At 50.5% G+C, this 13,129-nt stretch overlaps 1 protein-coding gene across 4 annotated transcripts in view; it reads right to left on the reverse strand.

Annotated features, from left to right (window-relative positions):
- NLGN4X (neuroligin 4 X-linked) overlaps nt 1-12,259 on the reverse strand; it is a 375,796-nt gene extending 363,537 nt beyond the window's left edge. For 2 of the 4 annotated variants that reach the window (XM_065916280.1, XM_065916276.1), the window contains exon 1: nt 12,127-12,259. The gene's annotated coding sequence lies outside the window, so the exon portion shown is untranslated. Of the gene's footprint in view, nt 1-9,545; nt 9,586-11,207; nt 11,267-12,126 lie in introns of those variants that run through there. The other 2 variants (XM_065916277.1, XM_065916278.1) reach the window with 2 other exon arrangements.
- Nucleotides 12,260-13,129: the final 870 nt, after the last annotated feature.

The following is a 13,129-nucleotide window of genomic DNA, read 5'->3' on the forward strand; positions in this document are numbered from 1 at the left end:
CTCGCTTCAGCCGTGTCTGACTCTCTGCGACCCCATGGACTGCAGCCCGCCAGGCTCCTCCGTCCATGGGATTCTCCAGGCAAGAATACTGGAGTGGGTTGCCATTCCCTTCTCCAGGGGATCTTCCCGACCCAGGGATCAAACCTGGATCTCCTGCACTGCAGACGGATTCTTCACCATCTGAGTCACAGGAGAAGCCCTAAGTTCATGCACACATACGTATGGGTGTATATATATATATATATACAGACATATGTATGTATATATATAAGTTCATTTACACATATATATACACACACCCATATATATGTATATAAAAGCATATGTACATCTGAATCTCTTAGCTGTATACACTAATGCAACATTGCAAATCAACCAAACAAATTTAAAAATGCCCTGTATAAATATAATTATATAAATATATGAACGCAACACAGCAGTAATTATAGACACATATACTCAAATTAACTTTAGCTAGTTTACTGGATGAAGGCTTTCTAGATCCGATTTGCCAGTGGAATGATTTTGTACGAGAGATGGCTCTGTGATGTCGTCTGTAGCTATCCTGAGACCCCCCCTGTACCCACCTGGCAATGGACAGACACGTCAGGGACTTAAGTCTATTTAAGTCTATTTGCTATTTTGGTCTTTGCTATATATATATATATATATGTAGCTATATGCGTCTTTGCTATATATATATATATGCAGCTATATGCTATACAGCTATTTATATATTTGCTATATAAGTCTATCTGCTATTATGTGCAGTCCGATTTCCAAAGAACCCGCCGCTGGCGGCCCAGTGACAACCTGGGTCTGGAAACCCTGCGGCGTTAATTCAGCGCTGCCCTGGCTTTCCCAGGGCCTGGGGTGCCGTCCACGCTTCTCCGTAGGTGCGCTGCGGGTGAGCGGAACTGGGACGCATGGGAACGGCAGGAAGGCAGGGACCCCAAGGCCACAAAGAGATTCTCATGAGCTGTTCCACTCTGGGGACTTGCAGCTTCTCAGGGTTTGGGGAACATGAACCTCGGCTTTGTCCGGGGTGCTGATACAAAGCTCCTCGGACCGTGCCAGTCGAAGTGAATGGCCACAGCCTCTCATCAGAGCCCTTGCGCACGAAGACACAAAGGCTGGCATCTCCTACCAGGCAGATAAAAGGGCTATTTAGTTTTGTCTTTAAAAAAAATCAAAAAGAGTGTCTGGTTTGATCCCCGGGGGAAAAAAACAAAAAGTCAGTTTCTGCATCCCAGTTATGCAAGCTGGCGGAATATGGAAAAACACGAAGGGGCTGTCTGATTTCACTCCTACCACACAGGGGGGCTCACCCTGGGTGTGGATAATGATACCCTGTCGCGAAACGTTGCTCACATCGGAAGAGAAGGCTTCCTGGAAAATTAGAGAAAAGTACACGTGTGCCCCTCAACGTACACTCGCAGACTCTTTAGGTTTCATGACGGAGGTCTCAGCATCCCGTAATAAATCCTAACAGCAAGGCACATGAAACAGAATCTGCATGTGCATAAACGGATCACTGTGTTGTACACTTGAAAGGAACACCACATTGTAAATCAACAAAATCCCAATAAAATAAATAGGTACACGTGTATGTATAGGTGGATCACTCTGGTGTATACTTAAAACTCACGTAACATTGTAAACCAACAAAACTCCAATAAAAAATAGATCCATGTACACATATAGCTGAATCCCTCTGAAGCTGTCCCTCTGAAGCTGTCCCTCTGAAGCTGTCCCTCTGAAGCTAATGCGACATTGTAAATCAGCTACACTTGAATAAAACACATAGATACAGGTATATGAAAGACGCCTCCTCCCGGGAAGAAAAATTAGGACAAACCTAGACAGCAAGACGGAGGGTCCATACGACAAACACGCTACCCTCCTACAAGTGCCTCCTGCACGCACAGAAAAAGAGCCCCGATGCCAGAAACTAAGAGAAATGCAGATCACAGCCACAGTGAGATATCAACTCCAAAGGGTCATCAAAAAGTCCTGCAAACGGTAACAGGCGTGGGGAGAAGGGAGCTCTCCCACACTGCTGGACGGAATGTGCATTGCTACAGTCCCGATAGCGAACAGGAAAGAGGTTTCTCAGAAAACTTAAAAAAAAGAACCACCATATGACCCAGCAGTTGCACTCCTGGGCATATACTCAGAAAAGACAAAAACTTTTAATTCAAAAAGAGACACGCATCATCCGCTTGCCACAATATTCACCGCAGCACTATTTACAGAAGTCAAGATATGGAAACAGCCTAGGTGTTCATCGACGGCTGAAGGGGTAAAGAAGACGCAGTGTATACACATGTATACACACATAGACATATACACACACAAGGGAATACGACTCAGCCATCAAAAAAGAATGAAACAAGGCCATTTGCAACAACGTGGCCCTAGAGATAACCATGCCAAGCGAGGTCAGGGAGAGACAGAAAGGCAAATATCATGACATCACTTACACGTGGGACAGAAAGAAAGGGCACAGATGAACTCATCTGAAAAACAGACTCACAGACGTAGAAAACCAACAGGTACGCTTTGCTATAGACCTCAAACTACCACAACTCGGTAAACCCACTATGAAGCTGCAAGTGTGAGTCACTCAGCTGGGTCCAGCTCTCTGCAACCCCACGGAATGAGGCTCCTCTGTCCATGGGATTCTCCAGGCAAGAATAACCGAGTGGGTAGCCTTTCCCTTCTCCAGGGGATCTTCCCGGCCCAGGGATCGAACCAAGGTCTCCTGCATTGCAGGGAGATTTTTTTACCATCTGAGCCACCTGTAAGCAGGTAAATCAACTATACTTCAAAATTTTTTTTTAAGAGGGATAAACTGCTGTTTATTAAAGACATAAGGATATACTGACCAGCACATGGGCCTATGCTGCATTAATGTGTAAACATACTGAATCACTGTGTTGTCCATGGGAAACTAGGAAAATTATGCAAATCAACCTAAATTTCTTTAAAAACGTGCTTATGCTTTCCCACCATCCAGCGCATTCACAGAGGATGCTCGTGAAGGAAAAAAACCTGAAAACAATGCAGCTACCCAACCTCAGTGGGTTCTGGGCTCCTCAGCCACTAATCACCAGCCCCATCCCCCAGTCCGTTGGTGGAGACCACAGTCTGACGCCACAGGCTGAGGATTCAAAGCTGGCAGACCATCAAGGTAACCCAATCCATGTCCCCAGCCGTGACTGTGGACCAAACACTGGTGATCCTGACAAACGAGACCTGGAAAATGACACCACGTTCCAATCCCATCACCGCTGTAACAACACAAGCAAGGAATTCTTTTCCTTGCTTTGCAAAAATAATCACGGGTGCACACCTCTCATCGCTGCCAATCACAGTTCCTGTCACCCTGATTCTTTTTTTCTTAAGGATTCCAAAGCTTAAGCAGGTTTACTTTTTAATGTGAGAAAAATCAGAAGTGAAATTCCACATTTGCAAGGACTGCACTTGGCAGAATATGATTTCTTTCCCCCATCATCGACCTTCGCAAAAAAATTAAAAGTTGTACTAATCAGCCAAACAGAAACAAAAATGGTTAGCAGAGGGGAAAGGGGATGGGGGTAAATTGGAAGTTTGGGATTAACAGATAACACTCTAAAGTGAAAATTGCTCAACCATGTCTGACTCTTTTCAACCCCATGAAGTAGCCTTTCCCTTCTCCAGGGGATCTTCCCAACCCAAGGATCGAACCTGGGTCTCCTGCATTGCAGGCAGATTCTTTACCATCTGAGCCACCGGGGAAGCCCAGCAAATTGACCATATTTCAAATCGAACCCAGGTCTCCCCCATTGCAGGCAGATTCTTTCCCAGCTGACCACAAGGGAAGCCCCATAAATACACACTACTATATATAAAATAGATAAACAACAAGATAGATAGATAAACAAGGATAGATAAACAACTTGCTACTGACAAGTGCATGGAACTATACTCAATTATTTTGTAATCATCTGCAAAAGATTAAATATATGTATATAAATATATGTATGTATGCATAACTGAATCACTTTGATGTACACTTGAAACACAACTTTGTAAATCAACTAGGAAAGTGAAAAGCGAAAGTGTTAGTCGCTTCAGTCTTGCCTGATTCTCTGTGATCCCCTGGACTGTAGCCCTCCAAGCTCCTCTGTCCATGGGATTCTCCAGGCAAGAATACTGGAGTGGGTGGCCTTTCCCTTCTCCAGGGGATCTTCCCCACCCGGGGATTGAACCCAGGTCTCCTGCATTGCATGTAGATTCTTTACCGTCCAAGCCACCAGGGAAGCCATACAAATGAACCATATTTCAATTTTTTAAAAAAGAGGAAGATGAGTCAGGATGAAGCACCCATCCCCCATCCTCACTCTTCTTCCTCTTTTTTAGGGGGGGTGGCCAGGGGGAAATGGCAAGTAATGAATCAATAGTCATAAACTTTAGGTCAAGCATTCTTGCCTAGAGAATCCCATGGACAGAAGAGCCTGGCGGACTATGCTCCATAGGGTTGCAAAGAGTCAGACATGACTGGGTGACTAACACTTTCTCTTTTAAAGCAAGGTGACTACATTCTAGACCTGCTGTGTAATATTGTAGCTATAAGCCCACAGGGCCGTACAATACCCTGAAACCTGAGCTAAAAGGGAACATCTGTATTCACATGTTCTTACTACGGTGCTAGAAGATGAAAAGGTCTTTCCCTGGTGGCTCAGACGGTAAAGAATCTGCCCCCAATGTGGGAGACTTGGGCTCTAAGCCTGGGTTGGGAAGATCTCCTGGAGAAAGGCATGGCAACCCACTCCAGTATTCTTGCCTGGAAAATCCCAGGGACAGAGGAGCCTGGTGGGCTACAGTCCATGGGGTCACAAAGAGTCATACACAACTGAGCTACTAACAGTTTCCTAAGATTAAAAAGATAGGCCTGGGGTGGTGGCTTCAAGATCAAAAATAATGACTTCATCACCCAATGGGATATCAGCCACCGGAAACCAAAATGTTCACCAATATCGACATGTCAAACCAAGAAGTTCCAACTGTCACCCAAAACACTGTCATCTGTTAATGGGAAACCACTAGACACAACGCACATTTTAAAGAAAAGCAGCAGACAGAGCTCTGGGTTCTTTGCCCTCATTTCTGAAGACTTGTAAAAGCAGTTTGCCATTTCCTGAACACCATTCTGAAATATGGGCTTCCCCGGTGGCTCAGACAATAAAGAATCCGCCTGCAATGCAGGAGATCTGAGTTCGATCCCTGGATTGGGAAGATGCCCTGGAGAAGGAAATGGCTTCCCACTGCAGTATTCTGGCCTGGAGAATCCCATGGACAGAGGAGCCTGGCGGGCTACAGTCCACGGGGTCGCAAAGAGTCAGATGCAACGAGGCAAGTAAGCAGAGCACATCCTGAGATCAAGACTTGCCTCTCTGAGATGTCTTCCAATGAGGCCCTACGGGGTTTATTCCTTCTCATGCCGTTCCCAAGACAGTTACTCTCTCTCTCCTGGAATCAAGTCAATAATACCTCATCTTAACTGTGTATTTTATGTTTGCTGAGGTTTGGTGTGTGTTCTGTCAGGCATCCCTTCTGGGGAGCACGGAGGGGAAGGTTGGACCAGGTTCAGTTCAATTTAGTCGCTCATTCGTGTCCGATTCTTTGCGACCCCATGGACTGCAGCACGCCAGGCCTCCGTGTCCAACACCAACTCCGGGAGTCTACTCAAACTCATGTCCATTGAGTCGGTGATGCCATCCAGCCATCTCATCCTCTGTCGTCCCCTTCTCTCCTGCCCCCAATCCCTCCCAGCATCAGGGTCTTTTCAAATGAGCCAGTTCCTTGCATCAGGTGGCCAGAGTATCAGGGGTTTGAGCTTCAGCATCAGTCCCTCCAATGAATATTCGGAACTGATTTAGAGCCTCATTCTGGAAACCGATTGGCCCGTTTCCACAGGCAGAGGGCGCTCCAGGGTTCCTCACACCCAGGTCAGGTGCTCTCCACAGTGAATGTCTGAAGTTTGAAACTAGAGCCCCAAGTGGCCCGGATATATTCTCCACTCGTGCACCGATTTTACGAGCCTTTTGTTTCATTTTTGTGTCATATGCCCACCGCAGACATAAATCCTTCTCACAGCCTAGATCTTTGTTCGCAGCCTATAAATTGCTAACTTCTTTCCTTGGGCTTCAAAAATCACTGCGGATGGTGACTGCAGCCACGAAACTAAAAGATGCTCGCTCCTTGGAAGGAAATCTATGACAAACCTACGCGCCACATTAAAAGGCAGAGACATCCCTTTTCTGACAAAGGTCCATATACTCAAAGCTATGGTTTTTCCAGTAGTCATGTATGGATGTGAGAGCTAAACCATGAGGAAGGCTGAGCACCAGAGAATTGATGTTTTTGAACTGTGGTGTTGGAGAAGATTCTTTAGAGTCCCTTGGACTGCAAGGAGATCAAACCAGTCAATCTTAAAGAAAATCAACTCTGAATACTCATTAGAAGGACTGCTGCTGAAGGTCCAATACTTTGGCCACCTGATGTGAAGAGCTAACTCGCTGGAAAAGATCCTGATGCTGGGAAACAATGAAGGCGGGAGGAGAAGGGTGTGACAGAGGATGAGATGGTTGGATGGCATCGCTGACTCGATGGACATGAGTTTGAGAAAGTTCTGGGAGATGGTGATGGTGTGCTGCAGTCTGTGGGGTCGCAGAGTCGGGCACGACTTAGCAAATAAACAACAACCACCACCACTTTTCCCCCCCTCTCCTTTATTCATCTGTGCTAATCTGCCCCTCTCCAAGAAAAAAAGAGGAAGGATTTCCCATCCTGCCGTCCACTGAACAAAGAACAGAAGAGGCTTTGAAAGGCCAAATGTAGGTTGTTTAGAGAGAAGAAAAAAAAATGACAAAACTGGAAAATATTCATGCCATGAATGGCCCATGAATGGTTTACAGGCCACAACAGATGACCTAATTGCCTACAACCACGTGGGCTCAATTTTGAGAGCCTCACTGTCTCCCCATCTCTGCGCACAAGCTGAATATTTTATCTGAAACTGGTAGCTGATACGCTGAAGAAATCAGCTGTGGCTACATTAGAAGGCATAGTCTGTCTCAGAATTTTTTGAAAGTCCTTAAGCAGATGATGAAGTGTCACTTCTGAAAAGATAATGGCATCCAGAATTTTTTTTTAATTGAGCAACTGATTTAAAGCCAAACATATTCCTCTCATTTGAAAATAAAGGCATGCTGGGAAAGATGGAGAACATAGAGAAAGAATACAGTGGTGGTTGATAGATTAAAAATCTGGTCCTTGCCCTTGACTTTCACATACAAAAAAAAAAAAAAAAAATCAACTGTCATCAAGTTTGGGATTTAAATCTGCTTTCATCAGAGAAGCCTGTCTTCAGAGTGAGGGCATTTAAAGTATTTTCACAGGGTCGCTTCATTTGAATCACATAAATTCTGCCAACAGGTTGTACCGTGGACAATACCCAGCCCGTAACAAAGGTTGAGAATCTGGAGTACCAATTAAAACGGAAGAGCGGCGAGCCCCCTGCCAGATTCCATGCGCTTGAATATTTACTTTTGTGAGAACCGTCTCTGGGTTTTTGTTCTGTGGTCCAGGCATCAAAGCCCAATATTCTAAAGAGTTCTTACAGAGTTGCCTGCGCATTCTGAGAGCAACAAAATGTGTATAGACAGGAAACACTCTTGTCTTTGTACGGAAACCAGAAGCTTTCCACAAATTACCGCAAAGAAAAAAAAAAAAATGAAAAGGCCAAGTTCAAAAATAAAAGAAAAACAGCCATATACTTGCTCTTGGTCTACATTCCAGGCCAGAGAAATAGCTTGACAATTCTGCACATGCATTCACTTGTGAATTTCATAGGATCATACTCGCTTTACGCTTCTTATGGAACAATTCCTCACTTATCAAGCACGTTATCTATTCTTAAGACTGGGATAAAAAATTACCTGGATAGCTGGATTTAGGGCTAAATGTACATTCAGCATTCTTTTATTAAGGGGGGAAAAGATTACAAAGGAATGTAACAATTCTTCCACCAAAGAAAAACATGTCAAAACACCTTGCAAAGGGCATCACAACACAGCTGTCATCATGAAAATGCAATGATCATTACCTCCCCGCTCGAAATCATACTGGTTTCCAAAAAATTTAACGTGTCATTTTAATCCAGTGATTTAAAACTGATGAAGTAATTTTCCACTTGCTACGTCCTGGCCCTCATTTTTTTTTTTTTCCCTTCCCTGTCAAGGAAAATACTCTTTAAAACGGTCAATTACATTTCTTTGGGTACTAGAATACTGAGGTTCTCATCTTGGGGGGAAAAATATAATTACTTGCAGAGACCTCTGTGAGATGTTTCTGTTTTTAATTTAGGGGCACGGTTTCTGAAATGCATTTTTTTTTTAAAAATCTGGACATAAAGGATGAATGCGACCATGTGTCATAAACGCCCGCCTTCCCACACAGAGAACACAGCTTGTGCCGCATTCAAACGCGGGGACCAACCCTGAGCACTTTCGAGACGGCTGGTAACCTCTCCCCAACGCGGAGGAGAGGCCTGCAACCTGTCCCCTACCCCACCCACAACGAGTCCTCCACACACATGCAGATTTAGGGGCCATCACACCCATCTCCCCTGGCTCCGAGGGAAAAACGCTAAAGCATCTCCATGCGAAGCACGCCGCTCTCCCGAGCAGCTGAGGTTGCTTTGTTCGGCCGGGAAGTCGGGTCTCCACACCCCGGCCGGGTCCTTTCATTTCTAGCCGAAGGAGGTGCCCGCCAGACGGTGCCCGACGCCTGCGCTTCTGGTCTGGCCTGCAGGAGACCCCCACGGCCTGGAAATTCGGCCCCGTGGGGATCTCTAAGTCTCCCCCAAACTTTTTTTCTTCCTTTTTTCCCGTCCTCCCCCCAGCCCACCTCCTTCTGCGTCCTGCTCCTCGAACCAAGGGACGAGCCTGGCTCCGAAAAGAAGCCAGGTCGGCGGCACCTCGCATCGAGACTCGGGGAAAATGGGACGCGCTCAGAAGGTGGAAGCCGGGCCGGCCAGTGGACCCTTCCCAAAACTGTAGGCTATCACAGAAAGCTATTTCACCCCACTGACCACATCGAAGGGAAAAAGGAAAAAGAAAGCAAACCAAAATGAAAGGAAGAATGCATACTACCACCTTGTGGATCCTGCTGGCAAGGACAGTACCTGCTTACTTCCATACCTCCCCCCACCGCCCCCGACTCCCCTCACCCCAAATTTCTTAAGTTGGGCCCACCTGGAAGACGGGCTCGCCCCAGGACCCGCCCGCGCCCCGGGTTTCATTCATTACGCGCGCACCCGGCGCGCGCGCGAGATGCTAGCCTCAGCCCCAGGTTATTGGGGGGGGAAGGTCCATCCTCTCCCCGGACCCCCCGAGACGCTGCTTGCTGCCCCCTCCCCCCACGCCATCCCCGAAATAGCAGCCTGCTGGCTCCAGAAATAAATTTAAAAAAAAAAAAATTGAAAAAGAGGCCCACACCTGCTGGTCGGTTCCGAGGGATGAGTCCGAAGCCGAGGAAACCCGCAGCAAAAAAAAAAAAAAAAAAAAAAAAAACCCGCTAAGAAAAGGGGGGACGGGAGAGATGCAGAGGACGTTGTCCGAGCGCCCCTCGCCCTCCGGGCCGGACGTCCGTTCCCAGGGTGGTCCCCCGGTGGGAGGCCCGTGGCGCGCTGGTCGGGGCAGGGGGGGCCCGGGACCCCGCCGATCGGGGAAGATGTGTGTGTGTGTGTGCGTGTGTGTGTGTGTGTGTGTGTGTGTGTGAGAGAGAGAGAGAGAGAGAGAGGCGCCGGAATGGTGCGCCCGGGCCCAGGGCTGCGCGGGGCACCCGCGCCCGGATCTGGGGGTGCAACCTCCCCCCGCAACCCGGGAAGGCCGCCCGGGAGGATGCGAGGGGAGAAAGCGAGCTTCCCGGGTTCTCGGCGGGAGGAAAAGAGCCGGGGGGTCCAGGTCCGGGGTTGGGGTGGGGGCAGAGGGGCGCGTCTGGGAGACGGGAGGATGCGTGCGCGCCGGGAGCAGGCGGCGGGCGTCCTGGGGAGCCGGAGGGGGGCAGGCAACAGTCGTGGCTGGGGGCTGGCGGGGAGGGGGGGGGCGGTTTGCAGCCGGGGAACCTCAGCCTCTCCTCCTTCCTCGAGCTCGCGACCCCCCCGCACCGTCTGCAGCCGACCGGCACACACCACCACCACCAACACCTCCCCAGCGCGGGTCCCCACCCCGCGCGCCCGCAGGTCCGGCCACGCAGGCCCGTGGTGGTGGTGGGGGGCCGCCCGCCGCCGCCGCCGCCTTGGGGAGGGGGCTGGCTTTTGCCAGGCTCTCCCAGCCCCTCACCCACCTCCGGGTACCCCCCTCCCCGCCGCCCCATCTCCAGCCCCCCTCCCCCCACAGGCGGCGGATCTCGGCCACCAGTTCCGTCCGCTGGAGGTGGCGGCGGAACCAGGCCGAGGCGCGCGGGAAAGCCTTGGTGGGGCTGGGGGGGATGTTGCAGGGCGCGGAGGAGGGGGGTGGGGGGGTGGTCCGGACGGGATCGCAGAGAAAGCGTGCGGAGGGGAGGGCGGGAGGAGAGCAGCCGGCTTTTAGGACGGGGTGTGGGGCGCTTCTGAGGGCCCCAGGCTGTGGGGGTGGTCCTCAGATCCCACAGACCCCCCACCTGGGACGAAAGGGCTGGCCCGCCGCGCGCCCAGCGGTGGAGACGGTGGTGCTGATGGGGGGCGCGGGGGGAGGCTCTGCTCTCGAGAATCGGGGTCCTCCAAGCGGCACGGACGGGGTCCGTCCGCACCCCCCGCCCCGAGACCCCGGCCCGGGGCGCCCCGCGCGGGTGCCCGCCGCTAAAGCAACTTTTGTGGATCCTGGGGCCAAGCGGGCAGCCTTGGGGATCGTGCGCGCGCGGGAGCCGCGTGCCCCTCGCGCAGGTCCAGGCCAGACCCCCCCCCCGCCCCGCGACCCCGCTCCCCGAAGCAGCGAAACCAGCTCCCCCCCCACTAGCCGCCCCCGACTCGCTTCCCCCCAACACCCCCCACCTCGCGCCGCTGGCTTTTTCTCCCAGCCCACACGCACGGGAAGAGGAAGATTGGGGGGTGCAGGTCGCCCGCCCCCCCTCTTCCCCCACCCCCACCCCCAGCTAGGCAGAAACCGCGCGGAGCTAACCATCAATCCGTCTTCACCCCGGGGTCTCCAGCGCGCCCCGGGTCGCTGCCCAGCAAACCCCAGCCCGGTCCTAATCAGTCACGTGCGTTATCCAGTGCATCACACAAGCCCGTCATCTGCTCCCAAGGCCAGCAGAGGAACGAGGGGAGGAAAAAAAAATAAAAAAAGGAAAATCGGTTAATGCAAACCCAGCCAAGCCTGTTTTTTTTTTTTTCCTCTCCCTGGTTAACCCAAAAAAAAAAAAAAAAAATGCACCCCAGGAGGTAGCAGCTGACAGTTTTCCTTAAAGAAGGAGGGAGGGGGAAAAAAATAAAAAAAGGCCGCGGTTGCTCACAGTTTCCATAACTGCTCAGGCTCCCTCGCCAGTCCCGCTTTGCAGGGAGCTGGCGCTTCGGTCTTTCTCTCCCTGTACTGCAGATATATATATTTTTTTCTCCCCCTTCCTCTCTCGGCCACACTCTTCTGTTTATTTGTATGTAACAGAGAGCTACTTTGTAAACACCCAAACGCGGCCCCGGCGCCGTTCAAAGAGCTGATTGCAGCCAAAAGGCTTCCAGCCCCGCGGTGGTATATCGCGATTTTTCTAAGTCAAAAGAAAAAAATAATAATAATGTAACGTTTGTGTCGAGATATGCACGGAGCTGGCAGACCACACGCATGTCCACACTCCCACCCACACCGAAGAAATGGAGCGACAGATGAAAAGTCCTACTCGAATTTTCAAAATTAGTAAAAAAATAATCATTTTTTTAAAATGTCGGATGTAGTGAAGCGCAAACGTTAGCAATCAGGCTTATTAGCATCTTTTGCTGGGAAGCACACACGAGTCCAATCGCTAAATTAAAAAAAAAAAAAAAAAAAAAAAAGAGGCTTTAAATGAAAAATAACCCAGAGACGTATATCTTAAAACGGCACCTACCTCAGCCGTGGAGAAGCCGCATCGGTCATGAGCGTTCCTGTTGGACATCCAGATTTTTCCAGGGAACCCTGACCGCTGGTTATGATTCAGGAGGATGTGTATAAGTCCCGCCGCCCGGGGTTTTGTCGAATTCCAGCCAGATTGGCACAGCGTCCCCCACCCCCAACCCCCGCCCCCGAAGGAATGCGAGGACCACCGACCGACCCCGGCCGTCGGCAGGAAAATTCGGCGCGTTCCTGGCGCAAACAGTCTGATGGGGAGGAAGAAACCGGGGACGCAGGCGGAGCTCGAAGGGCGACGTGAGGTCTGAATAAGCGCTCTGTGCGGAGAGACAGAGACCCGGGCTGCAAGAAAGGGAGAGAGACGGAAGCGAAAGGTCCCGAAGGCTCCCCGCTCGCCCTCTGCTATTGGACCAAACTGAATGAAATTTACAAACCCAGCAGCCAATGGGTCTCCGCAGTCGGCCCCGTCACTACAGAAACCACATCCGCGGCCGCGAAGCGCTTGCAAAGAGCAGCTAATCCCACTGCAAACCGGCTGGAAAGGAGAGGTTCCCCGGGTGTGCCTGGGGGGGGCGGGGTGGTGGAACAGGTGAGCCGCGTCTCCCCGGGCCCCCAGTGCCCGAAGCGCCGGGATTGGGGGTTGGGGGCGGAGGTGAGAGCTTGCTGCGCTCCTAGGGGCACCCTTCGGAGGTAGAAAACGTGTCACCGTATTTGCAAACAGCTTTAACCCTTTACTGCCGGGCTAGGCGCCAGCGCGAGCGCCGGCGGTGGGAGCGATGCCCTGGGCGTCGGGCCGACAAACGTGTTCCTGTTTCCTGACTGATGGTAAGGGAAGCGGTGACAGGTAGAGAGATACATGCATGCATACACATGGATGCATACACATGGTCACAGATAGATACATAGATTAGCATATAGATACATACCCGTAGATACACAGATGCGCAGGCAGGGAGACTGACAAGTGTGTTACCGTTTCTGCCTGGTACTGGGAAGCAATG

Source organism: Muntiacus reevesi, chromosome X (genome assembly GCF_963930625.1).
Source record: "Muntiacus reevesi chromosome X, mMunRee1.1, whole genome shotgun sequence".
NCBI classification, from domain to species: Eukaryota; Metazoa; Chordata; class Mammalia; order Artiodactyla; family Cervidae; genus Muntiacus; species Muntiacus reevesi.